At 48.5% G+C, this 26,608-nt stretch overlaps 1 protein-coding gene across 2 annotated transcripts in view; it reads right to left on the minus strand.

Annotated features, from left to right (window-relative positions):
* SBK1 (SH3 domain binding kinase 1) overlaps positions 1–26,608 on the minus strand; it is a 77,898-nt gene that overhangs the window by 6,683 nt on the left and 44,607 nt on the right. The window lies entirely within an intron of this gene.

Consider the following 26,608-nt stretch of genomic DNA (forward strand, 5'->3'; position numbering starts at 1 on the left):
AAGGAAAGGCATTGGTCAACCATCTCGCCTTCCTAATAGCCCAAGCCTTCTGGGATGCAGGAGTCGAGTCTGTTGCATCCATCCAAAACCCAGGCTGCTATTCTCTCCCCCCTCCCAACTTTTACTCAGAAACCATGAACTCTGAAATATCACAATTCTGCAAATGCCAATGTTAACATGCAAGTTAATGAAATAACATTTGGGAAAGCGGAGTTCAGAACCATGGCAGTTCAGATGCTCATGTAGGTTTTGTACATCCGCGCCTGGTTCAAGCTGAAAGGTGAGTGAGGACACAGAAAACTGGTCCCAGTTGTTATAGAAACTACTGAATGGGGTTTTAGATATGTATACCAAAGGCACAGCTACTTAAATATACAAGTGTGGGTGTCAGGCTAGCATTGCTGTAATTATTATGAAGTACAAATACAGAATATCCACGGCAAATACTCTTAAAATAGTATATCACCTTCTCTCCCTCCTGATTATTATTTTTTAAAAATCTGCTGCACGTATATCAGATGTGGCAGACTTTTGGCCCTCCAGATGCTGCTGAACTCATCCAAATTGTGGCCATCGGTACATATTGCGGGAGCGAGTTTCATAGTTTTTAACTATGCGCTGCATGCAGGAGTACGTTCTTTTCTCCTGAATCTTTCAACATACAGATGCATTAGATGTCTGTGAGTTCTAGAGTTATTAGAGGAGGAGGAAAACTTTTCTCTATCATTCCACCCCCCCCAATCTTGCATAATTGCATACATTTTGTTCCATATCCATGCACAAATGCTGCTTCAGAGCAGCATAAGAGGGAGGGATATGGATAGTCTGGAAGTAGCAGGACACAATTTGCACTTTTCTGAGTGGAACTCCTCTCCCCCTCCCCAAGGCATCATTAGCCATTCCCCTTTCAGGGTACAGTGCAGAAGCGCCATACATCTCCCTGCTCTAGATACATCAGCCCTCATGATGTCACCTACTGCAAAGAGCACTGCCTCCTCCCCTGCAGATTTTGCCTTGGCGGCTCCCCGCCCCCCAACCTGCAAGGCTCGCCACCTAAAAATTCAAGAGGGACTAGCCTGATATGAGTGAAGACGGGATTTGAGATTAGTCCCATGGTGCCTCCCTCTGAGTAGAAGCATAGTTGCATTGGTCAGCGCAAGCGGAAGCCCTGCAAAAAAATGTTGCAGTGTGGAGCCCACCCGGTCATGGTTCCACCAGCTCCATTCCATTCTCTACTCCACATTTCCCCTTTTCCTTTCCTCCAACAGCTTCTCCATGACCACAGAGCACACTCACTTCCCAATGGCCTCTTTGCAGTCCCTCCATATTGGTTCTCCTCCCCTCTCACAATTTAGGTTGTGTTTTCTTTTGGGGTCAGCGAATGGAGGCGCCAATGATCAACCCGAGCCACATTCAATTCATTGGTTCCTCCCAGTCATATGAATGGGGAGCTCTTCTGTCCCAGGGACATTTAGAAAGACGCCTGCTTCTTGGGAGAAAAGCAATGACAAACCTAGACAGCATCCTAAAAAGCAGAGACATCACCTAGCCAACAAAGGTCCGTATAGTTAAACTATGGTTTTCCCAGTAGTGATGTATGGAAGTGAGAGTTGGACCATCAAGAAGGCTGATCGCCGAAGAATTGATGCTTTTGAATTATGGTGCTGGAGGAGACTCTTGAGAGTCCCATGGACTGCAAGAAGATCAAACCTATCCATTCTTAAGGAAATCAGCCCTGAGTGCTCACTTGAAGGACAGATCCTGAAGCTGAGGCTCCAATACTTTGGCCACCTCATGAGAAGAGAAGACTCCCTGGAAAAGACCCTGATGTTGGGAAAGATTGAGGGCACAAGGAGAAGGGGACGACAGAGGACAAGATGGTTGGCCAGTGTTCTCGAAGCTACTAGCATGAGTTTGACCAAACTGCAGGAGGCAGTGGAAGACAGACATGCCTGGCATGCTCTGGTCCATGGGGTCACGAAGAGTCGGGCACAACTAAACGACTAAACAACAACAACAACAAATGAGCAAGGAAACGGTCCATTCAGACATGGAGTTGGGTCTCCCTGGTCACTTTATATCTACACCTCCCATTGCCCACCAGCCTTTTCTGGCCATTGAGTTTTCACTGAGCTATTCTGGGAAGACTTGCTAATTAAGCAGATATAGATTTATATAGGCACTAGGCCTTTGTTGTACTGCTTTCAATGCCTATTTAAAAACTTGGGCAAGCCTACCCAGACGCATAATTTTATCATGTACATTTATTTTAAAAATCTGGCCCTGCTTGATGAGGATCCTTATATGAGATGCAGCAACCAGGCCTATACATTGCATTCCCAAGCCAGCTGCACCTAGATGTTTAGATCGGGGCACAATGACAATTACTTTCCAGCGTCCTCCCCAAACCCACTTCATCCCATACCATGAATTGGGATAAATAGGGTGGCGAGCCCAGGACTCTGTTGCATAATTCATTCCGTTGATTCATTATTATTACTTTCTTCCTCCAGCTCAGACTAAAATTGCTGTGTTTAACTGCTTCTCATTGACTAAACCATCATCCCTCCCCTCCCGCCCCCCGCTTCCTCACTCTGTTGTCTGTGGCAGGTATTTATAGGCAGTCGCTATGTCTCTCTCTGGTAACAGCCGCTTCTCTCCTCAAAAGACCGCACACTTCTCAAACCTCGCATGCCTCTTAGGGGACGGGGTGGTGACCCAAGGCTAGAGAATGCGTGCTCTGCATGCCCAAAGTCCTGGGTTCGATCCCGGGTATTGCCACCTGAGAAAAAGGCACAGTTAGCAGATAAAGGAATGGCCAAGACCCTAGACAGCTGCCACCAGTCAGAGGAAATGATAATGGGATTGACGGATAGAGTACCAGAACACAGGGACCTGACTTTTTCTGAGCCAGACCAAATGGCCACCTCCCTCAGTACAGTGGTACCTCGGGTTACATACTTAATTCGTTCCGGAGGTCCGTTCTTAACCTGAAACTGTTCTTAACCTGAAGCACCACTTTAGCTAATGGGGCCTCCTGCTGCTGCCGCGCCGCCGGAGCACGATTTTTGTTCTCATCCTGAAGCAAAGTTCTTAACCCGAGTTAATACTTCTGGGTTAGCGGAGTCTGTAACCTGAAGCGTATGTAACCCGAGGTACCACTGTACTGCCCTACACCAGAGGAGAGGGACATTTCTTTGGTTCCACAGGTAGGTTAGGTTGAGAAGAAGAAGAGTTTGGATTCGATATCCCGCTTTATCACTACCCGAAGGAGTCTCAAAGCAGCTAACATTCTCCTTTCCCTTCCTCCCCCACAACAAACGCTCTGTGAGGTGAGTGGGGCTGAGAGACTTCAAAGAAGTGTAACTAGCCCAAGGTCACCCAGCAGCTGCATGTGGAGAAGCGGAGACGCGAACCCGGTTCCCCAGATTACGAATCTACCGCTCTTAACCACTACACCACACTGGCTCTCAGAGAGGCAGCGACTGGCCCAAGGTCACTCAGTGAACTTCATGGCTGAGTGGAAATTTGAACCAGGGTCTCCTGAGTCCTGGATCCAACCTTCGAACCATGAAACCTGTCCCAATTCACCAGGGAAAGGTCTGCATTTCTGGTATCCACGCCTGCTGAAACACTGTCCTCTTGAGGACATATTTAAAAGGCGGACAGAAAATCTGCATATGCTAATTTATATGTGTAGATGGAAATGACATCCAAATTCCAGAAAAGCTTCCCTCTAACTACTTTGGGTTGAGTTCTGATGGAAACAGGATGGGAAATTGCCAGTGTTTGATTATTCATCCCATGTCTGGAAACAAAGTCAATCCAGCGCATCTGGTCAGTATGAGCTGCCATTATTGCTTTCTGTCCTCAAACGATAAGTGATTGATTACAGGTCTCCCCCCCCCCCCCATGGCATTATTTGCTTTGCTCTGAAACGAATGGGATGGTATTACAGCACGACAATGCAATTTACATGATTTAGGTGGTTAATTATGTAAGGGATATAATTTTGCCACTGCAGACAGCAAGATGGATAACATATTTGGGGGCGGAAGATGAACTGCTGCGGAACAGAGACACTGCTGCATGTGATGAATACAGGGAAGGAGACAAAACAATGCTTTCTTACATCCCTACCTGTAGACAATGTTTAAAAAGGGGGGGCAGGAAGTTTGTGACCTGGGGCAGAAGATACCCCTTACTAACACCCATGCTTTTAGGGGATGCCTTTTAAAAAAAAACTACTCAATGTAAGTTTCTACAATTGTTATTCTTCAAGTTTCAAAGCCACATTAGCAATGGGAGCTCACTTTTCTTTTTCCAGCAAACCTCTGGCAAACACCTGTCCATGTATCTTAAAGTAACTAAGCCTAGGTACATGCAACTGCAGCAATCACATCTTATTCCCCTGTTTATCCCACCTCCACTTCCATCTCCTTCCTCTGCTGTCTCCTCTATTTCTAGATTGCAAACCCCTTGGGGGAAGGGTGTGGCCTTCTCATTCTCTGCCAAGCATCATGTGCATGGACACTGCTGAACAAATTAATCAGCACCATCCTCTCGATTCTTGCATACACGAATGTCAGCCCAGAACTGTGAACGCCAAGGCTTGGTCCATGCATAACCTCTAATACACACGACCCTGTGAGTGAGGTTCATTTTGAATTCTTAAGTATGGATTGTGTCCAACTGAGTTCAACTCAGAGTAAGCCCATTAGAATCAATGGACCTCTATGCATTTGGCGGTATTCAGCTAAATACTGGTGCTGAGGCAAAGATGGATGCCAGCACCACAGGACTTCCCCCCTCTCTTCTCCCTGAAAGGGTTCCACACCACCCAGATATCTGCTCTGGAGGATTGGGAGAACCCCCAGGGGGGCAGATTCATAGAATTAGAGAATTGTAGAGTGGAAGGGACCCCAAGGGTCATTTAGATCAGCCCCCTGCAATAAAGGAATCTTTCACCTAATGTGAGGCTCAAAACCACGACCCTGAGATTAAGATTCTCATGCTCTACCGACTGAGCTATCCATTTATATTAGGAAGAGCGTTCCATTGCACAAGGAGAAATTGTTGCACCGATGGAACATACCTCTTAGAGCTACGCTGAATACAACCCACTGGGCACAATCATGCTTTTCTGGCATTTCTTTTCCAAAATGGCAAACTTGTCCTTTTGCTTTAGATCGCCGCAGGATTTTTGCGAAAGAAATCAGGAACGCAACACTTTGCAGGAGGACTGGTGTTAACAGCTTGCATGTTGTTTTGTGCAGCTTTAAGGAAGAAATCAATGGTGCAGTAATCTGAATGTTACATGTGCACACGATTGTCCTTATTTCTATCGCTGGAATATTGGACAGTATGTCACTTTTGATGGCTGCCCCGTGTTTCCAGTGGTGAGACGTCCTGCCCTCCGGCAATGTCTACCCCAGCCAATTTTCACTTGATTGCTTCGATACAGCGCTGTTCAATCTTGTTGGCAAGTCTGTGCTTCAAGGCGAGTTCAACTTATCGAGACACTGTACCACTCCGGCAAGAACTACAGGTCACAGGCAGACACATCCCACTGGGGAGTAATATGCACAGTTGCGCAATTAGGCCCTACGCAGCCCCTGCCATTTTTTGCATAATACGTTTTTGAGGAAAGATTTGATTCCGACGGTACTACCCTACCAGTTCTCTGGCTGCACATAGAGAACAGCGGCTTCTGTCGGTTATCAGAGAGCATCAAGATTCTGCCAAAAGTAACGATAATCTTCATTGGAAGCTGAAGTTCATACAGCAGTAACATGGGTGGGAGAGCATAAAAACATGAGACAAACCCTGCTGCTGGGTCCGACCAAAGGCCTATCTAGTACAGCATCCTGTTCTCACAGTGGCCAGTCAGATGCCGGTGGGAAGTCGGCAAACAGGACCCAAGTACAACAGCACTCTGCCTGCCTGTTATTCCCAGAAAGAGGTCTTCAGAGGCCTACAGCCTCCAACAGTGGAGGTGGAACACAGCCACTGTGGTTAGTAGCCATTGACAGCCTTATCCTCCATGAATTGGTCTGATCTTCTTTCAAAGCCATCACTGCCGACTGTGGGACTTAGTGCCACAGTTTAACTGTGCATTGTGTGAAGTAGGACTTTCTTTGCTCTGTGCTGAATCATCCAACATTCAGCTTCATTTAACATCCATGAGTTCCAGTGTTATGGGAGACAAGCAGTCTTCGAAATTAGCCAGGTGCCAGGCGCATTTTGCAGGGACGCAGGTGGCGCTGTGGTCTAAACCACAGAGCCTAGGGCTTGCTGATCAGAAGGTTGACAGTTCAAATCCCGGCAACGGGGTGAGCTCCCGTTGCTCGGTCCCTGCTCCTGCCTACCTAGCAGTTTGAAAGCACGTCAAAGTGCAAGTAGATAAATAGGTACCGTTCCAGTAGGAAGGTAAACGGTGTTTCCGTGCACTGCTCTGGTTCACCAGAAGCGGCTTAGTCATGCTGGCCACATGACCCGGAAGCTGTACGCTGGCTCCCTCGGCCAATAAAACGAGATGTGTGCCGCAACCCCAGAGTCGTCCGTGACTGGACCTAACAGTCAGGGGTACCTTTACCTTTACCTGGGCGCATTCTGCACCTGGCTATCAGCCACTAGGACCAAGTGAAGATGCCTGGGCGCCAGGATAGTGCCTGACGTCGCCACCATCTGGAGGTGCATGCCTGGGAATCACTGGATCCTGACTCCTTTCACACGCTAATACCACATCCTGTAGAATTCTATCAGCTATATTTTATTTGCACAATCAGAATGAATGTCAGGAACCAAAATGCTTTTTCTGTGCAGCCGGAACAGGAGCATTATAGCTAATGGTTGTAGCTTGTCTTCACTTACCCCACCCCACTGCCCTATTCACAATTGTAAAGAATATTCTTACATTAAGAATGGTCTATGTCACCACTAAGAAAACAGAAGTAGGAATAGGCCAATATATAAACAGACTGCCTCAGGATCAAGTCACTTTTCTTCTTTAAGTTCTCAACGGTCTTAACCCAGCTCAAGGTTGCCGTCTGAACTAGCCAGATGTTTAACTGATAATCAATCTCAAGTCAGTCCATCATTTGAAAAATAAGATTTTAGATCCATTTGGTCCAAAAATGCCAAGAAGACATTATATTTTGGCAACTGTAACCTTGGTTTAAGGAGCCATTTGGCGCCTAGCTTATATACTGTACAGTGGACCTTCGGGTTGCGAACGTGATCTGCGCGGGATGCACATTCGCAACCTGCAGCGTTCACAACCCGCAGTGGTGCGTCTGCGCACGCGTGGGTTGCGATTCTGCGCTTCTGTGCATGCACGGCCCCCGAAACCCGGAAGTAACCCGTTCCGGTTCTTCCAGGTTTCGGCAGGTCCATAACCCAAAAAAACGCAACCTAAAGCGACTGTAACCCGAGGTATGACTGTATCTGTGTTTATAACAGTGGAGACATGCTCTTCTCTAGCCAGTTTCCCCATACCACACATTGTTTAATACGCCACTATCAACTAACAGCAGCCCCCCCCCCCCGTCCTTCTACAGCACCCTTGGCATATTAGATTGTGTGCAGGAAGCAGCTCTTACTCTCCACGCAAGCTGTAAAACCAGATGATTTATTTCCTTAGCATGGGGACACTGCACACTTCAGCTCTGCAGTTGCCCCAAGCCCTGGGTGCATCCGCTCTGCCAATAAGTAAGTGGCAGCTCATTAGCAGCTCATTGCAAATGCTGGAGGCCACGTGATCAGGCTTTGTGCCCTCAGGGCAGGGAGGGCCAGAGAGTTTGCACATCATTTGCTAAGTCCAGCCGGCCTCTTGAAAGAAACAGGGGGAAAATTACAGTGCAGGGAACAACCACCCCATTATTACGTGGCAGAACATAGAATAGAATCATAGCTGGTGTTAACACAGAAATCAATACCATTAGCCCACAAGAGGGTAGACAAGGGAAAAGGTTTGTTTATGGGAGCAGGGGCTCCAGAATTTGTTAGAAGGCACGCCTCTCTCCCCACATCAAACCTCTCTGGTGAAAATGTGCAGAAACATCACCTAGTAGGAGCCTTCTGGGTGTGCAGCGGGGTTGTGTGTTTGATAGGGGCTGCATAGGTGGCAATGGTGAAACGTGATCAATTGCCCAGTCAAATGATAGCCAAGTGTTTAAGCCATTAACTGATTAGAACAGCAACAAAGAAAATGAAGCTACTTTAAAAAGAGGGGGGATACAGCTCAGTGGTAGAGATTCTGATTTGAATGCACAAAAAGACCCAGGTTCTGTCCCCAGCATCTCCAGGTAAGGGCTGGGAAACTAGTCTCTGCTCCAAAGCCTAGAGAGCTGCTGCCAGTCAGAGCAGGCAATAGAGACCTAGATGTACCAATCGTCTGATTCAGGATAAGGGAACTTCCTCCATTCCTAAAGGGAAGGACCACAGCTCGGTGGCAAAGCATCTGCCTTGCTGCCGAAGGTCCCAGGTTCAATCCCTGGTATTTCCAGGTTTGACTGGGAATGTCCCCCATCTGAACCTTGAAATTACTTCCAGTTAGTGTGGACAAAATTGAGTTGGATGGGCCACTGGTCTGACTCAGGATAAGGCAGCTTCCTATATTGCTAAAAGGAGGGGGTTGTAGCTCAGTGATAGAGCACCAGTTTTGCATTCAGAAGGTCCCAAGTCCGGTATCTTTAGGTAGAGCTAGGAGAGACCCCTGCTTGAGATCCTGGAGTGTCGCTGCCCATCAGTTTTAGATGGACCTGATTTTGAATAGGCAGCTTGCATTTCCCTTCTGCCATGGAACCCAAGGCAGTGCACTTGAAGGTCTCAGGGAGTCAGTCGCCCATCCAGACATGGGCAAGACCCATACCTGCATGGCTTCAGCAAAGTGAGTGGCCTCTTGTGTCTTCATACAATCCCTAAAACCAGGTAATCCCAAAGTCCAATCTCAACAAAGCACAGAGTTGGGATGGATGAAAGTCCAACGGATATGGGTTCAGCCATGACTCATTGGCACTCATCCAGGCATAGCTCCTTCCTTTTTCCTTGCCAGAGCTCCATCCCAGAATACACAAAAGAAGACAGTGCCCCTTGGCATATGCAGAGTATCTTTCGCCAGCGAGTCTTCTCAGCCATCCCTCCCAAATTTAGTTTGTGCAAGACACATGGCTTTCCTAGATCCCTCCCTGGAAAGCACAAGCTTTCAGTGACCCACTGGGCAAAGTTCCCATAGATCCTGCAGATATTCCACTCCAGGTGCACAAGCTGCTCTCTGCTGGCTCTCAGCGCTGGGAGAATTTCGCCCAGCCAGCTCTGGGACTTAGCAGAGCACCTGCCCATTTGGAAAAGCCAACTGTCCAAGGTGCTGCTTTATTAACAGGCTTCAGGCAAGAGCATCCTACATCATTGCCTTGACTGGACTTGCTTTGGTTTAAAGGCTGGAATGGCACCAGGGAACATGGATGTTGCTCTCTGAAGGCACCATCAAAGCGGGTCTGCTACTGTTCTGCCTGAGCTGTGAAACAGAGGGTGCCAGGTTCAGATCTGACCTCTGCTACGCTCTTAGGCAAGCCTCTCTCTCTTAGCCAGGGATGGGGAACTAATGGCCCTCCAGATGTTGCTGGCAAGGGGTGATGGGAGTTGTAGTCCAGCAATATCTGGGAGGCTGCCTTCTATGGCTTTCTTATATCCGTTGTTTGACGTGCTGTTTTATAGGTATATTTTAAATCTTTGCTTTATTTCTTTTTGGTAGTAAACTGCTGTACAACTGCTGTCCAGACTCTGAGGCTGAAGTGGAGGCTGGAGAGGAGGAGGCCAGGAGACAGGAATTTGGCCTACTGCCAAAGCATCCAGGGAGACTCCCCCTTCTGCTGCAACCAGCTCCCTTCCCCTCTGATCTCCCAGAATATGCAGAGAAAGGAAAAGAGCAGAGGAGAGATTGGTTGCACACAGATGGGGGGGGAGACCCCTAGAGAGGAGGGGACTGTGGGAAGGCAGGGACCTTCAGTCCTCACAACTGCCTCATTGGGGCAAGACCTACTGGGGAGAGTTGCAGGGATCAATAGCCCTGCACTGTTTTAGTTTCTTTGAATAGAGTTAACTTCACAGACACCAGTGTTTTTATTGCTGATCTACACCTGACACACACACAAACAAATGCAAACAAACCCCTACAAAATATCAATCTCAATGACCACATCAAGTCCTAGAAAATCAAGGCTCTGGCTTGCAGCAGCTGAAGAAACATCCCTGCTAAAACCAGGCAAGAGGAGAGGGTGATGTGGCCAATTAAATGATTAGAAATGGAGGAGGATAAAAACTCATCCACTCATAATTACAGGAGCATAGCAACCCGGTCACTCTGACAGAGTACAGGCAGCCGGCTCCCACCTTGATCAACGTACAAGGCTGCCTTTGCTTGAATCCAGAGTTCCAGAATACCTCTCACCGCACTGGCCACAGGGAGGGTGTTAGTGTTCCATGCAAAGAACTGGCTCTCTAGTGGTATGCTTCTTGATCTGACTTGCACTTTGGGGTCTCAGGTAAAGGCAGTTTCCCATCACTGCTGCCTGCAGTTTATTGCCTGGAGATGATGGGGGTTGAATCAGAAGCATGGAAACCAACACTGACACACAAACTGTGTGACACACACACTGTGCATTTTGGAAAGTTCTTTCTCCGTTTCCCATGCATTTGGGTACCTCTTAAGAGACCATCACCAAATTTTGCACAACGGTTCTGGAGACCAAGCAGCAGGTTTTCATCTATGTCTAGCTGCAATCGGGCGCCATTTTGAATCAAGATGGCTGTCTGAACCTTTCAAAGTGGCACTTATCTGAACGGCTGCTTTCAAAAAGGCACAGGGGTTTTTTGTTGTTGTTTTTCTTTCTTCAACTGCCAGGGCACTTTTCTCTAGCAGAACATAGAAAAAATAGGATCCAACAGCAAATAGAATATTTTAGTCATATCCTGCTTCTATGGCGATCTCTAGAGCTGGCCCAAGACATTTCATGAGGCAAAGGCCAGAATGGCAACCCTGCCTCCTCCAATTCTATGCGCAGAAGCTGGCCAACTGGGCAGCTGAAATCTTACATCAACACTGGCAACAGGATTACATCCTCCAAGCACCTGAGGCAAGAAAGCCTGCCCAGGATCTGCTGCCTGAGGCAGCTGCCTCACTCCATCTAATGGTAGGACCAGTCATTTGTATTCTGTAGGTCACTTTGAGCTTGTCTGGTGTCTGGTGTAAAGTGACTCAAACACAATCAATCAAGATGAAAATCGGTGTCCTCTTTTTGGGTGATGTGTAGGCAACCACCATACTTGGGACACACCCAGGGTATATTGTTTTAGTTAGACAGCTACGTTCTACTCCAAGTTGACCCAATGAAATTAATGAACCTAGTCATATCCATTAATTTTAGTGGGTTTGCTTTGAGTAAGACTACAACCATGTGACCTCTTTTTCTGCACTGTGCTAGTGGCTACCCTATTCAACGCACACTGAGGGAATATTGCTTCACATGTGACTGATTTTATGTTGCTTATTGCATTTTTATCTCGCCACCTCTCCGTGGAACTTCAGTGGCATGCATTCAAAGCAAAAGTGACAACCGGGAAAGGACAGGAGATAAGCCCCCTCCCTTGCAATTAATTTGAAGGGAAATGCTGTGGTTTATTACACCCGTCACATCTGGCGTGTTAACGCATTCAATTTGCACGCCGGCTATCTGTACCCAGGATACCAGGGATCTCACAGAGCGCAGCAGCCTTTGCTTATAGACGGCCAAGCATTCTGCATACCAATTTCCCAGGGTGCATTGCTGCCTCTGCTCATCCCAAACCATGGCAACCCTGCACCTTTTGCCCAGTGGTTACCAGGGTTACCAGTTATCCAGTCTCCTTTGAACGGACTTCATTGAAAGGCATCTCCTCAAAGAGGACAACGTGTCTTATCGTCCCTTTTTCCTCAACCCTACCCTCTTTATCTGCAAATCTCTGAAAGCAAGCCCACCCTATTACACACATTCTCTGCTCCTTTTCCCTTGTCTGGGATTCCAGAATTCCCAGTGTTTGCACAGCAACTTCTTAAAAAAAACCAACACCCAATGTGCTTCTGGCTGCCTTCCAGACTTCACTTTTCTCCAGCGCTGCTTAATGATAATTTATGTTGCTTTGTTGGTAGCTCACTCACTTCATTCTTGAGCCCCTTCAGGATTCTCCCTGCCAAACACCGGCTGGCGCGGATGATTTATTACAGTTTATTTATATTAATCGCTGCACCACATATTTTTTTTATTGCTGTTCTGTTTATGTATATTCATATATGGCTCCACCCCTTCTCTGACACAGTTCCTTTTTGGTGATCATCTACACTTTATTATTTATTTAATGATATTATTAATATAGCAGTTTGAAATTAATAATAGCAGTTCGAAAGCACCCTTAAGTGCAAGTAGATAAATAGGTACCGCTTTACAGCGGGAAGGTAAACGGCGTTTCCGTGTGCTGCTGGCTTGCCAGAGCAGCTTCGTCACGCTGGCCACGTGGCCCGGAAGTGTCTCCAGACAGCGCTGGCTCCCGGCCTCTTAAGTGAGATGAGCGCACAACCCTAGAGTCGGACACGACTGGCCCGTACGGGCAGGGGTACCTTTACCTTTTTATTATTAATATTATTGCCATCACTATCATCACTGCTACTGATATGTTGTTATATACTGTGATGGGACGATGAGCTGCTTGTGTGTAAAATCCTAGTCCCTCAGAGTTTGGTCAAGTTTGCAAACCTCTGTCTGTAACGGAGCCCCTTAAACATGGCTCCGTCAGTCGCTGGCAGATTCCGACAGTGGTTGCTTTCGGAATCGCTTCCAACATAAAAGCTCCTTAACGGAAACACGTCTTCTGGACTCTCTGCGTGACAGTTTCCGGCGAGGAGTGGGTGTCCCTACAGGAGGTCCTGAAACCTCCCCACTGTTTTCGCTGGAAGTGTCTCTGAGCCATCCCTCCAGCTCACTTTCCCTCAGCTCAGCTCCTCTCCCCCTACTGGTTCCCTCTTCAGCTGCTGAGTCTCTCCCAACCTGTGTGAGCCCTTTCACTTCCCTTCCTTCCGATGGCAGTTCCCTGACATCCACCTCCCCTCCAGGGCCCCCTTCATCCCCTCTCGCCCCCTCCTCTACGGGCGGTGAGGAGGCAAAACCCCGGAATGAACTTCCTTCATCTTCCGATGTCCCGAACACTTCTCTCCACCTGTTGCGGTTCCTGGTCTCGAAGTACTCCTCCTCCTCAGAGTCCATCTCCCCTTCCCCTTCCGAGTCCGAGAATCCTTCCAACTCCTCCTCCTCATCGGTGGTCCCAAAGTATTCCCTCCGGAACCTCTCCACAGGCTGAGGTTTCCTTGGGAACCTTTGATGGAACGTTTCTATCAATACCTCGTCATTGATATCTTCTGCCATTACCCAAGTGTTTTCTGACTCCGGTTCTCCTTCCCACGCTACCAAATACTCCACCTGATCCCCCTTCCACCTGGCGTCGAGGATTTCTGCCACATGGCTGCTGCATTCCCTTTCTTCTATGACCGGTCCCCGAGTGGCCATCCCTTCTCGTCCCCCCTCATACGGTGACAGTAACGACCTGTGAAATACTGGGTGCAGTTTCATGTGGTTGGGTAACCGGAGCCTGAAAGCCACTGGGTTGACCTGTTGAATGACCTCAAAGGGACCCAATCTCCTGGGTCTTAATTTCTTACAACCTCCTTTGAACGGCAACCCTTGGGTTGACAGCCACACCCTATCTCCCACCCTTATGGTTTCACCTTCCCTTCGGTTCTTGTCTGCCTGCCTCTTGTATTCTTCCTTCGCCCTTTCTAAGTTGAGTTGGAGCTGACGATGGATTGCTTCCATTTCTTCTACAAAATGCTCGGCTGCCGGGACGCCCCATCTCTCCCCTTCTCCCCCTGGGAAAGCCCTGGGATGACACCCATAATTAGCCAAGAAGGGGCTCATCCCTGTGGACACATTCTCGGCATTGTTGTAGGCAAATTCCGCCAGCGCCAACTTTTCTACCCAGTCATTCTCTCTGTCATTGACATAACACCTCAGGTATTGCTGGAGGACACCGTTTGCTCTTTCCGCCTGCCCGTTGGTTTCAGGGTGCCGGGCAGTCGAAAAGTTGACCTCCACCTGCAGTAAGCTCATGAGCTTCCTCCAGAACCTGGAAGTAAATTGTTTTCCTCGGTCTGAGACCACCCTCAATGGCACCCCGTGCAACCTAAAAATGTGTTCTACAAATAACTTCGCTGTCTCTTCCGCCGTGACTGCATGCGAGCAGGCTACAAAGTGGCACATCTTTGTTAGTAGGTCTACCACCACCATGATGGCTGTTTTCCCCTTGGACTTCGGCAGATCAGTCATAAAATCTATCGACACTGCCTCCCAAGGTCGTTCTGGGGTTGGTAAGGGTTCTAATAGCCCCGCCGGTGCCCGCCTCTCCCCTTTGGCTCGCTGGCATTGCTCACACCCTCTTACATACTCCCGTACATCTTCCCTCACCTTAGGCCACCAAAATTCCCTGGTGACCAACCACATGGTTTTGTGTTGTCCAAAATGCCCTGCCGTGGGGCTGTCGTGCAACTGCTTGAGTACCCTCCCCCTTAAGTCTCCTTCAGGGATATACAGTGCCCCTTTGTAATACAAAGCTCCATTTCTTTCCTCGAAACCCCCTGGTTCCTCTCCCTCACCCCTAAGACCTCTGAGCTTATTCTGGGCGTATTCATCATTCTCTGTTTCCTCTACCAGTTCTCTTTGTCCCACCAATGCCGCCCCACACACCCAGCGGTCCTCTGGAATGACATGTCTCTCTTCGGGTGCTCTCTCCCCCTCCAAATATTCAGGTTTGCGTGAGAGAGCGTCCGCCCTAATGTTCTCTGGGCCTGGCACGTAACAAATCTCAAAGTTAAATTTGGAGAACTCCTGGGCCCATCTCACTTGCCGTTGGTTGAGCACTCGTGCCGTCCTCCAATACTCTAGGTTCTTGTGGTCAGTGCACACTTGCACCTTATGTTGTGCGCCAATTAGCAGGTGCCTCCATCTCCGGAACGCCTCATGAATGGCTAGTAGTTCTCGGTCATACACCGTGTAGTTCCTCTCGGATTTGTTCAGCTTTCGCGAAAAAAAGGCACACGGTCTCCACTCTGACTCCTCCTTCCCTGGCTGCAGAAGCACCGCCCCAATCGCTCTGTCTGATGCGTCAGTTTCCACTCTCATCGGTTTTTGTAAATCCACATGCAGGAGTTGTTGTTCCGAGGCGAAGGCCCTTTTTAGTTCCTCAAATGCTCGCTCCGCCTCCTCAGTCCAAACGAACTTCTTCTTACTGCTGAGACAGTCCGTAATGGGCACCGTCAGGTGGGCAAAGTTTCGGATGAACTTACGATAGAAGTTCCCAAATCCTAGGAACCTCTGCACATCCTTCCTTGTTTTGGGTGTTTTCCATTCCAGCACCGCCTGGACCTTGCCGGGATCCATGGCCAATCCCTTGTCTGACAGGCGATACCCCAGGAATTCCACCTCCTTGGTATGAAACTGACACTTCTCCAGTTTCACCCACAGCTGGTTGGCTTGCAGCCTGCTCAACACTTCTCTGACGTCTCTCACATGCTGCTCCTCATTCTCAGAATACACCAACACGTCGTCTAAGAAGGCCACACAATTCTTGTAAAGCAAAGGCCCCAGGACGTGGTTCATAAACGATTGAAAGCACGCGGAGCCTCCTTGTAGGCCGAAGGGCATAACTAAATATTCAAATGCCCCCAAAGGGGTGAACATGGTGGTTTTCCATTCATCCCCCTTCCTTATTCGTATCAGGTTGTACGCCCCCCTTAGGTCCAGTTTAGTAAAAATCTTTCCCTTCCTGACCCTTGTCAAAATGTCGTCAATCCTGGGCATAGGGAAAGCCACTGGTTCTGACACTGCATTTAAGGCCCTGAAGTCACACACAAGCCTCGGCTTGTTCGTGTTTTTTTTATCCACAAAAAACACTGGGCTGCCCCCCACCGCCCTGGACTCTCTGATGAACCCTCTCTTCAGGTTCTTGTCAATGAACTCTCTTAGCTCCTGCATCTCTCTGTCTGACATGGCGTACAGCTTGCCTACAGGGAGCTGTGCCCCAGGGAGTAAATTGATTCGACAGTCAAAGGGTCTATGCGGGGGTAGTTGGTCAGCTTCCCTTTCGCTGAAGACGTCGCGGAGATCTGCGTATTGTCGTGGTACCTTCACGTTCTCCGTTACTTCAGTCCCTGCTAGGGTGGCTTGGGCCCCTGCCAAACCCTTTCCCTCTTTGCAGTGTTCTAAGCAATGTGCTGAACCAAAAGAAACCACTCTCTGATGCCAGCCCACCAGCGGATCATGTAACGCTAGCCAGCTCATCCCCAATATAATGGGAGCTCCTCCCAATGTGGCCACATTAAACGCTATCAGTTCGGTGTGCCTTGCCACCTTCATTATCATTGGGACGGTCTGCAAGCTGACTTCTCCTCCCAACAGCTCCCTGCCATCGATCGTGGTCACCTGCAGGGGGTTGCTTAAAGGGATCGTCTGTATCTGGTGTTCAGCTGCAAACTCTTTGCTCATGAAATTGCAGGAGCTGCCTGAGTCCAACAGCGCCTTTATCTTTAGAGGGTGTCCGTTTTGCAGCTCTAGCGCCACTTCTATCACTAGGGCGGGTTTAGGAGGTTCTGGCGTGGGCACTTTCACTGCTCTTTGGCCTGGCTGCTGTGCCCCGACGGTGGCAGCCAGGCGTTGGCTTTTACTTGCTTCGGTATTTCTTCCTCTCTTCCCTCCACAGCTCCTACCATCCCTTGCCATTCCTTCCTCTGGGGGCAGACTCTGGCAAAGTGACCTGGCTGTTGGCAGAGATAGCATTTCTGGGCGCCTTTTCCCTCCTTCTTTCCCCCCTCACTGGGCTTTGAAACTGCGCGCGCGCGCGCTGTTCCGATTTCCATCGGCTCTGCCGGCGGGAAAGTTGGCTCTGGAATGTCTGGAATGCGGAACTCCTTCCAACGTTCCCCCTTCCCTTCCCGCCTCTCCAATGCTCTCGCCTCCTGGCGCGCTCCTATGGTCAGCGCTGATTTGGTCAGCTGGTCCATAGACTCCGCCCTGGGCGCCCGGGAAAGTTCGTCTTTCACAGCCGAAGAAAGCCCTTCTTCAAAGAGCATTTGAATGGGTTCCGCCGATAGATCCCACCCCAATTTATGGATCAACATGGTGAACTCAGTCCAGTACTCACGGACAGATCGGCTCCCCTGTTTGCAAGCCATTAACTGTCTGCGGACCACTCCCTGTTCAATATCGCTGGAAAACATCAGATCCATGCCGCGAAAGAACTTCATCGTGTCCTTTAGGACGTCACTATTCGCTGCCATCAGGGGTCTAACCCAGTCTCTCGCCCCCTTTTCAAGATGCCCAATCACGAAAGCCACTCGTGATTCCTCGTCAGGGAATTCATCAAACTGCAGATTGAGGGCATATTGCATCTCTGTCCGAAAGCCATGATAGTCTTTGGGCTCCCCCCCAAACTTCTGCACCAATCCTGGTACCTTTCTGACGAGCTGGGTGTCTTTCCCCTTTTTGTCTGCATCCTGAGCCCTCCTCTCCTCAAGCCTCGCCGTCTGCAGCGCTAGCTGGACCTCCAACACCCGGTACCTTTCTTCCAGGCTTGGACCCGCTCCAGCTCCTGCTTCTCCGGTTCCGGCTGGGTTGCTCATGATGCCTTCTCCTGCACAAGCTGCTCACGGAGACTGTCGGAATGCTGTGATGGGACGATGAGCTGCTTGTGTGTAAAATCCTAGTCCCTCAGAGTTTGGTCAAGTTTGCAAACCTCTGTCTGTAACGGAGCCCCTTAAACATGGCTCCGTCAGTCGCTGGCAGATTCCGACAGTGGTTGCTTTCGGAATCGCTTCCAACATAAAAGCTCCTTAACGGAAACACGTCTTCTGGACTCTCTGCGTGACAGTTTCCGGCGAGGAGTGGGTGTCCCTACAGGAGGTCCTGAAACCTCCCCACTGTTTTCGCTGGAAGTGTCTCTGAGCCATCCCTCCAGCTCACTTTCCCTCAGCTCAGCTCCTCTCCCCCTACTGGTTCCCTCTTCAGCTGCTGAGTCTCTCCCAACCTGTGTGAGCCCTTTCACTTCCCTTCCTTCCGATGGCAGTTCCCTGACATATACCATCTATGTACTGCACTTCAACAGAGTCATTGCTCTCTTCTACATGACTGTCCTCTGGGGATTTGAAGTGTGCTACCACTTCAGTCTTCTCCAGCCCAAATATTCCCACTTCTTCTGACCATTCATCGTATCCCTGACCATATTTGCGGCTCTCCTTTGAACCTGTTCCAGAGAACATCATATGCCTGCAGATCATGCCCTGGGACCTATATATCCCCTTGCAGTAAAGAAAAAATACCCTAAACACAGGAAAATATAAAATATCTGGAGCGAAGACTCTCCATTATCACTGGTGGTCTACCTCAGATAGCAACCTTACTGTGCATTTTGAAAAACTGTGGCACTACCTGGGCTTAAGTCTCCCTGGATAAATCACTAAAAAATTGTCCAGTAGCACCTCAGAGACCAACTAAGTTTGTTCTGGGTATAAGCTTTCATGTGCATACACACTTCTTCAGATACACTGAAACATGGATAAATCACTGTCCATTCTGGGAATCCTGCCAGTGAATCAGGAGACGCACAGAGGGTCACTTGCAATTAGGTAAAGGTAAAGGTAAAGGTAAAGGTAAAGGGACCCCTTTAGGTCCAGTCGTGGCTGACTCTGGAGTTGGGGCGCTCATCTCGCTTTATTGGCCGAGGGAGCCGGCGTACAGCTTCCGGGTCATGTAGCCAGCATGACTAAACCACTTCTGGCGAACCAGAGCAGCACACAGAAATGCCGTTTACCTTCCCGCCGGAGCGGTACCTATTTGTCTACAGTACTTGCACTTTGACGTGCTTTCAAACTGCTAGGTTGGCAGGAGCAGGGACCAAGCAATGGGAGCTCACCCCGTCATGGGGATTCGAACCACTGACCTTCTGATCAGCAAGTCCTAGGCTCTGTGGTTTAACCCACAGCGCCACCAATCAAATAACTGGAGGGAACCCAAGGGGTAATCTAGTTCAACCCCCCTGCAACTGTAGGCAGATGTGCTCTGCATGGGCAATGGTGGCTTGTCAACCAGGGCAAGTGGGGAGCGGCCCCACCAAGCTCAGCCTGCTCTCCGCCAGACCCCTCCTGCCTGCCTCCTTAAACACAACTAGTCCAGGGGGAATCAATGGCTGTCAGCTTCCTCCTTCTCCTTCATGTTGCCTTTGCAGAACTCAGTGATTTAATTCATAATTTTGCCACCTGAGGTACAGAATCCCAATGCTGCCTTGGTCCCAAAGCTAATTAACGACTTCTTTGCCGCCCCCCCGCCCCCCCGCCCCCCCGCCAAGCAACATGGAACAGCTCCCTTCCATTCCAGTGGGGCTTGTTGCAACGCAGGAAAACTCCCCAAGGATCAGACACCTTAACCACCCTGCTGAGGCCCTACAGCCCATTGCCGGAAGCGCCCGCCTCCCTCTGTCTCGCGGATGGGTCGCCTCTGGGACTCCAGCCTCAGCTCAAGGCATGGCCAGATGGAATTACATCTCCCCTCTGCTTGCTTTTCAAGAATGCACTGATGGCCGACAGAACAGAATATCCCACCTGAAAGTAAATCCCCTCTGTTTGGCTGTATTGATGGCTTCAGCTAAATCCAGCTCTGCCACACAGTTGGGAACGATGGCCAATTAACTCTTCCATCCCTCACAGCATCTCTTCCCTTCTGCCTTCTTGCCAGCTCTGCGGGTGGCTGCTATCAGGTCTATCTAGCTCAGTGCTGTCCACACTGATCGGCAGTGGCTTTGCATGGTTTCAAATGAGGAATATTCCCAATCCAACATGGAGATGCCAGGAATTGAGCCCAGGACTTTCCGCATGCAGTGAGGATGCCCTACCACAGTGCTCAAGCCCAAAGACATAGGAACATAGGAAGCTGATCTAGTCCATTGAGCTCAGTACTGCCCACACAACCTGGCAGTAGCTTTCCTGGATTTCAAACAGGGAGCCTTTCTCAGTCGTGCTGGAAGTTGGACCAGGGGCTTTCTGCCTGCAAAGTGGATGCTATAACACTGAGCTACCACCCTTCTTTCAAAACCTAGAATCAACATAGAAAGTTCCTGCATACTGAGTCAGGCCATTGGCCCATCTAGCTCAGTACTGCCAACACTGGCTGGCAGCAGCTCTCCAGTTTCACACAGGAGGACATTCTCAGCCTGACTTGGAGGCACTGCAAAGCAGACACTCTATCACTGAGCTACGGCTCTTCACTCCAAGCTTTGCCACCAACTCATCTTCCTCCTCCCACCCTCCCTTTGCTGCCACAGACTGTGTTTGTTTTCCTTCTTGACCTTTCCTTTCCTCCATCCATCACCTTCCCCCTTCCCTACAATCAATCTAAGCAATCAATCTAAGCAAGTCAAGAGTCACCTCCATTCGTAGCCTCCAATCCTTCGTGGCAGAGCAAATCATCGCCATAAGCTGCCCTCCCAGGTCCCCCGGCCCTGTGCAGAGACGAGAGATATCCGAGAATTCCAGCAAAGATGGAAACAGGAGTGGAAATCGCCAATGTTCGCTTATTCGTCCCACATCCAGAACGAAAATCAATCCAGTGGATATGGTCAGTATTTGCTGTTGCTTTCAGTCGACAAGCAATATGCCATTGAGAGTGCCCAACCCCCTCCCATTTGTATTGTGTTTGCTTTGCAATGGAATGAATTGGAGGGAATAACGTAATTACGTGATTAATTCAATAAATTATGTAAGTTATGTAATTTCACCATAGCAAGCAGCGAGACAAATTGTGGTTTTTTTTGGCAGAAGACGAGCTGCAGTGGAACGGAAGCAGTGCTACATGTGATGAATACAGACTGTTGCTGAAAATGATGTGTTTTTACATCCCTAAAAGAGATTAAATTCAAAAAGAACATTGGCAGCAGGTATAGTGGAGGTGAGGGCTGGGAGCCATGTCCCCGCAAAAGCCAACCTCCAAGCTTTACTCCCACCAATATCCCCTCTCACCAGGGGTCCTGTCTGTGGAGCATTGTTCTGATCTGTTTGCAGTGAGATCAGACGGAGGTGGGCTATTTAAAGTGCATTCATTCTGAGACATTTTCAGTGTCAAGGAGCTGCCGAGAGAGCCAGGTCATCCACAGGGCAGGCACACACACGCAATTAGCTTTTTCTTAACAGAACATAGCAACACAGTAGTCCTCTGATTTGTCTTATTCCAGCCGAGACGCTGCTGAAACTAAACACTAGCCCCCATCCTTCCCTCTCTAGCCTCTCTTTCTGGTTCCTTCCCAAGCAGATGGGACTGTCCTGCTGCTATGTAGCAGGGGTAACCTCTGTCTGAGTCTGCGCTCACACTGAGACTCTCTCTCAGCCTCTAACCTTGTCCTGGAAGGCCCTGACCCCTCTTGATCGCTCAAAGCCCCTGCTTCTAGCACCTCCCAGTTTCTCCCTTTGGCAGACTGCTCTTCAGTGTCCCACCATCAGGATCTGGGATCTAAGTCGTTGTCTTCTGTGCCCTTCCTGGGGGGTTCTTGGGCGGGTGGCCCCCACCACTCTTCCTCATCCAGCCAGTCCCTAACATGCAGGGAGATTTAGTGACCAGGGTTGGTGCTAAGGGCTCCTCTGAATCTGGCACACTGGCCCTGGGTACCAAGGTACTACAAAGTGCACAAAAAAATGAGCAATTGAAATGTGCTTGAAAACAGACCAGAAACCAGGGACCCAAATGCCCGGGATTTACACACAACTGGTCCAGCTCAAAAATTGCCAATTTCCAGGGTTTGATGGGTTGGTGTTTTTTTTCTAGATGCTTGTCAACTTTGGCTGGAAAAAGCTTGACCTACAGAAATTAAAACCACTTCATTAAAATCATGGGTCATCCAGGCCCTAAATTGGAAATGCCTCTCCTCCCCCCACCCCACTCCATGCTTTATTTTGCTTCTGAAAGAGACCTTCAATCTGTGCCTCCTGCCCACTTTCCCCAAGATAGTGTTGTATCTCCCCCTGGATAGATATATGTGTAATTTGGATATGTTCTGCAATAGATTGCATTAAAGCAGAACAGAACAGCTGGTGGATCTTTTTCACCTGCAGACAGTGATGTGATCCAGGGACCCAGATTCCCTAACCACTGGCACATACCTGATACCTAAGTTTCCAAGCGCCCCCTCCCTCTGCTTCCAAACCTTGGGGAGAAGTATTGCTAAAATGACCAACTTTTTAAAAACAAAAATCGCTGGCCCACAATTCAGCCGTGTTGCGCAGCTGGGCCTAATCACTCTTAAAAAAATTTCCCACAATCCTCTAGGGCAGTGTTTCTCAACCTTGGGTCCCCAGATGTTGTTGGACTACAACTCCCATCATCCCTGAACTCTGGCCTTGCTAGCTAGGGATGATGGGAGTTGTAGGCCAAAAACATCTGGGGACCCAAGGTTGAGAAACACTGCTCTAGGGCAACATAGGAAACTAAAATGGTGGCTGGGCTCAATTGTTCAGTGTTGCCTGACACCACTAGGTAGGCCCATGGATGAAGGAGGGAGCGGTTCTGCCAAGGGCACCCTCAAACCTGAAGCCACCTCTGCTGACTCCAATCAAGAGAAATTAACCAACAAACTCTGTCAGCTTCAGCAGTTCCCATCTCTCCTATCAAAACTGAAGGGCTGCCAGGGGGCTGGAAGTTGATCCCACCTCCGTCAAATGTAGACTTTTCCCAGTTCTCATGCACACAAACCCATTTGTACTTGCTGTTTTGCAGGTATATTGTTTAGCACTGACAGACTGAGGGAAACCCAATTAAGTCAGTCATGAAACTGCGACAGGAAGAAAATAGGACTGGATTGCGCAGTGCTGGGGGGGGGGTGTTATCCGAGCAATAAAGGTCTGGAAAGTGCATTATGTCTACAGAAGCGCAGCATTTGGGCAATTCTGAAAATGAGCGTGCAAATGAGCCTTTAAACTCTGCCTCCTCAGTCTCTCAGCAGCTTCAGTCCTAAAACACACACCGGGAGTAAACTTCTTTTGATGCAGCGGGGATTATTACTCCTGAATAAAGACAGAGAAGATTAGAATGTACACGGGCCCATCTGTGCCACACATTTACAGTCTGCGTGATCCTATGCATCTCTCTGTTGTTTTTCCAGTGCAGGCTGCTAAAGACGGTCCTCTTTCAACAAGCCTAAATGGAGATCTTTATCCCAGCTGGGAACTGTATTGGATTTGAATTGATTTCCTGTATGTGCTGCTGTTGTTTCAAACTGTTTTTATATATGCAATCGTTCTGTTTTCATATAGGTTTCTATTATATTGCAAGCTGAGCTTGAACCCCGGGAAGAACAAGTCTCTGTGGGAAGATGATTCCTGTGTCCAGAGGGTAGGTCAGTTGCCTGCACTGGGTGAAACTGCGGAAAGTACACCACACTTTGAGATACTGCTGGGTCTATCTTTGGGATTAGACCTCTTAAATCCAAACTTTTTTCAAAGAGGGCCAGATTTGATGAAGTGAAGGGCCATGGGGGCCGACCAAAGGGCCAACCAAAGTTATTGACCTTTTTATAGGACTGAAGTTATTGAGGTTTTTTTATGATTTTACCCCAAAGTTGAGCTTTTTGTAGGGTTGGAGTTGTTGAGCTTCTTTTAGGATTGAAGTTGTTAAGGTTTTTTTTAAGGATTTTACCCCAGTACATAAACTGCCGCAGGGGCAGGATTAAACCGACTGGCAGGCCGGATTAGGCCCCCCAAATGGACTTTGGACATGCCTGCTCTAAGTGTTCTCAGTGGCTAGGAGGACCTTTTCCCAGCTTTGTCTAATACGCCAGCCATAGCCAAATCTGAACCGGATTCGCTTGGTCACCATAAACTGCTGGATCAGGCCAATGGCCCATCTAGTCCAACGCCCTATTCCCAGAGTGGCCAACCAGATTCCCGTGGGAAACTGGCAAGGAGGACCAAGCACAAGAGCATTCTCCCTTCCTGCGGCTTCCAGCAGCTGGTACCGGTAATTGGAAGCATTACTGCCTCCAATTATGGAGGCAGGAGAACATAGTCATCATGGCTAGTTACCATGGATAGCCTTATCCTCCATGAATTTGTCCATCCTCTTCTAAAGCCATCTCAAGTTGGTGGGCATCACTGCCTCCTCTGGGAGTGAGTTGCATAGCTGAACTATGCGCTGCATCAAGAAATACTTTCTTTTATCTCTGTCCTGAATCTTCCAACATTCACGACCACTGCATGATGACAAGTTCCAGTGTCATGAGAGAGGGAGAAAAGCTTTTCTTCATCCACTTTCTCAATGCCACGCATAATTTTATAAACTTCTATCATGTCACCTCTTATTTAAAGTTTCTCTATGCTTAAAAAAGTCGCAATCGCTGCAGCCTTTCTTCATTGGAGAGTTGCTCCATTCCCTTCGTCCTTGTGGGTGTTGGGACCTGTGCTTTTTAACTTGTTCATAAGCAATCTAGCAAGGGCTGAGCTGGCCAGTTTACTGATTATACTAAATGGTTCGATACTAAATTCTAATGAACATGGCCTTTAAGGGCCATTAATTTCAACGGGTTTACTTTGAGTAAAACTTAGTTGAATGCTGCTGAGTGGCATTTATCTTGGAGTAAACATGCATAAAAGGTAAAGGGAACCCTGACCATTAGGTCCAGTCACGGATGACTCTGGAGTTGCAGCACTCATCTCGCTTTATTGGCCGAGGGAGCTGGTGTACAGTTTCCAGGTCATGTGGCCAGCATGACTAAGCCACTTCTAGCGAACCAGAGCAGCGCACGGAGACACCATTTACCTTCCCGTCGGAGTGGTACCTATTTATCTACTTGCACTTTGATGTGCTTTCGAACTGCTAAGTTGGCAGGAGCAGGGACCAAGCAATGGGAGCTCACCCCACCGCGGGGATTTGAACCACCGACCTTCCGATCGGCAAGCCCAAGGCTCAGTGGTTTAACCCACAGTGCCACCCGCATCCCTAAACATGCATAGGGCTGGGCTATAATTCAGTGAATCTGCAAACTACCAAACTTTGATAGAGATGTCCTTGTTGAGATAAGAAAATGAAGCTTACAAAAGGTAATAATTTAATAAGCTTCCACTCACATCACTTTGGGGGGGGGGGGAGAAAAACAGCTTGGGTATTTTCTGCCTCATCCCCCTTTACAGGATAACACACCAGAGCAGAAGAGCTTCAAGTAAAAAGCTCCCCTGGGAGTTGTAGTTCAAAACATCTGGAATGCGCCAGGTTGGCAAAAGCTGATTCAAAGCATTGGGGGACTGATTCACTAATTAATGGAATGGTTGCTTACTAACTGTAAAAAAAAAAAAGTGGGTGAAAGCAGGCAGAGATCTGCATGAAATTTAGAAAGAAGGACCATAATTTAAACAGAAATGCAATTGACCTTGCTATATTAAGTCCCATCAGGAAAAAAGGCAGGGTATAAATAAATACATGATGATGATGATTAGGAAAGTCTGCAACCCGATGATCAATGTGCCTGCGCTTTCTCCTGTCCCACTCAGATGCTGCTAACTGCCGATGGGAATCTTGTTTTTTCAATTAATTCTTATTCACATTTAACAAGGATACAAAAATACAAACGAAATGGAAGAAAACACAAAATACCAGTCTAATTAAAAATGAGTTTCTGGCAGTGCGATAAAACCAAAGGTATTACTGAAGTATATGAGGTGAGGGGCATGATTCACTTCCATACATCAACACAGCCTCTCTGAATATGATTTAAAACATACCTAAGAACCTAAGAGGCGGCTGCTGGATCAAGCCAATGATCCATCTAGTTTGGCACCCTGTTCTCACAAGGGTCACCCAGATGTCTGCAGGAAACCTTCAAACAGGACCCAAGCACAGGAGCCATCTAGCCTCTCTGTGGCTTCCAGCAACTGGAATCCAGAATCACTGCTGCTTCCAGCCATGAAGGTAGAACATAGCCATTCCAGCTAGTAGCCAATCACAGCCTTATCCTCCAAGAATTTGTCTGATTCTCTTTTAAAGTTATCCAAGTTGGTGAATGACTGACCTACGTTTCGTCAGCCCAGAACATTGATAGACATCTTCAAAGCCCCTCCTGCTTTCCTTTCTGATGGTTCTATATCTCCAAACCAAACTTGGGCTGGACCCGCCCATGTTCACCCAACTAATGCAACATTACAGACCTAATTGTTAAAGTTGTTCTGTGTTGGAAGTATCAGGGTGCAACTCAGCTTGCAAGGTGGGCTGATGAATCTACATGAGGAAGGGTAGAGAGAGGAACCTCCAAGCTTCCTAGACGGTCCTTCTCATGTTGACCTGCTGATCTTCCTTCAGTGTTAGATTGATACAGTGGTACCTCGGGTTACAGATGCTTCAGGTTACATACACTTCAGGTTACAGACTCTGCTAACCCAGAAATAGTACCTCAGGTTAAGAACTTTGCTTCAGGATGAGAACAGAAATCGCGCGGGGGCAGTGGG

This window comes from Podarcis pityusensis, assembly GCF_964106645.2.
Source record: "Podarcis pityusensis genome assembly, chromosome: 14".
Taxonomy (NCBI): domain Eukaryota; kingdom Metazoa; phylum Chordata; class Lepidosauria; order Squamata; family Lacertidae; genus Podarcis; species Podarcis pityusensis.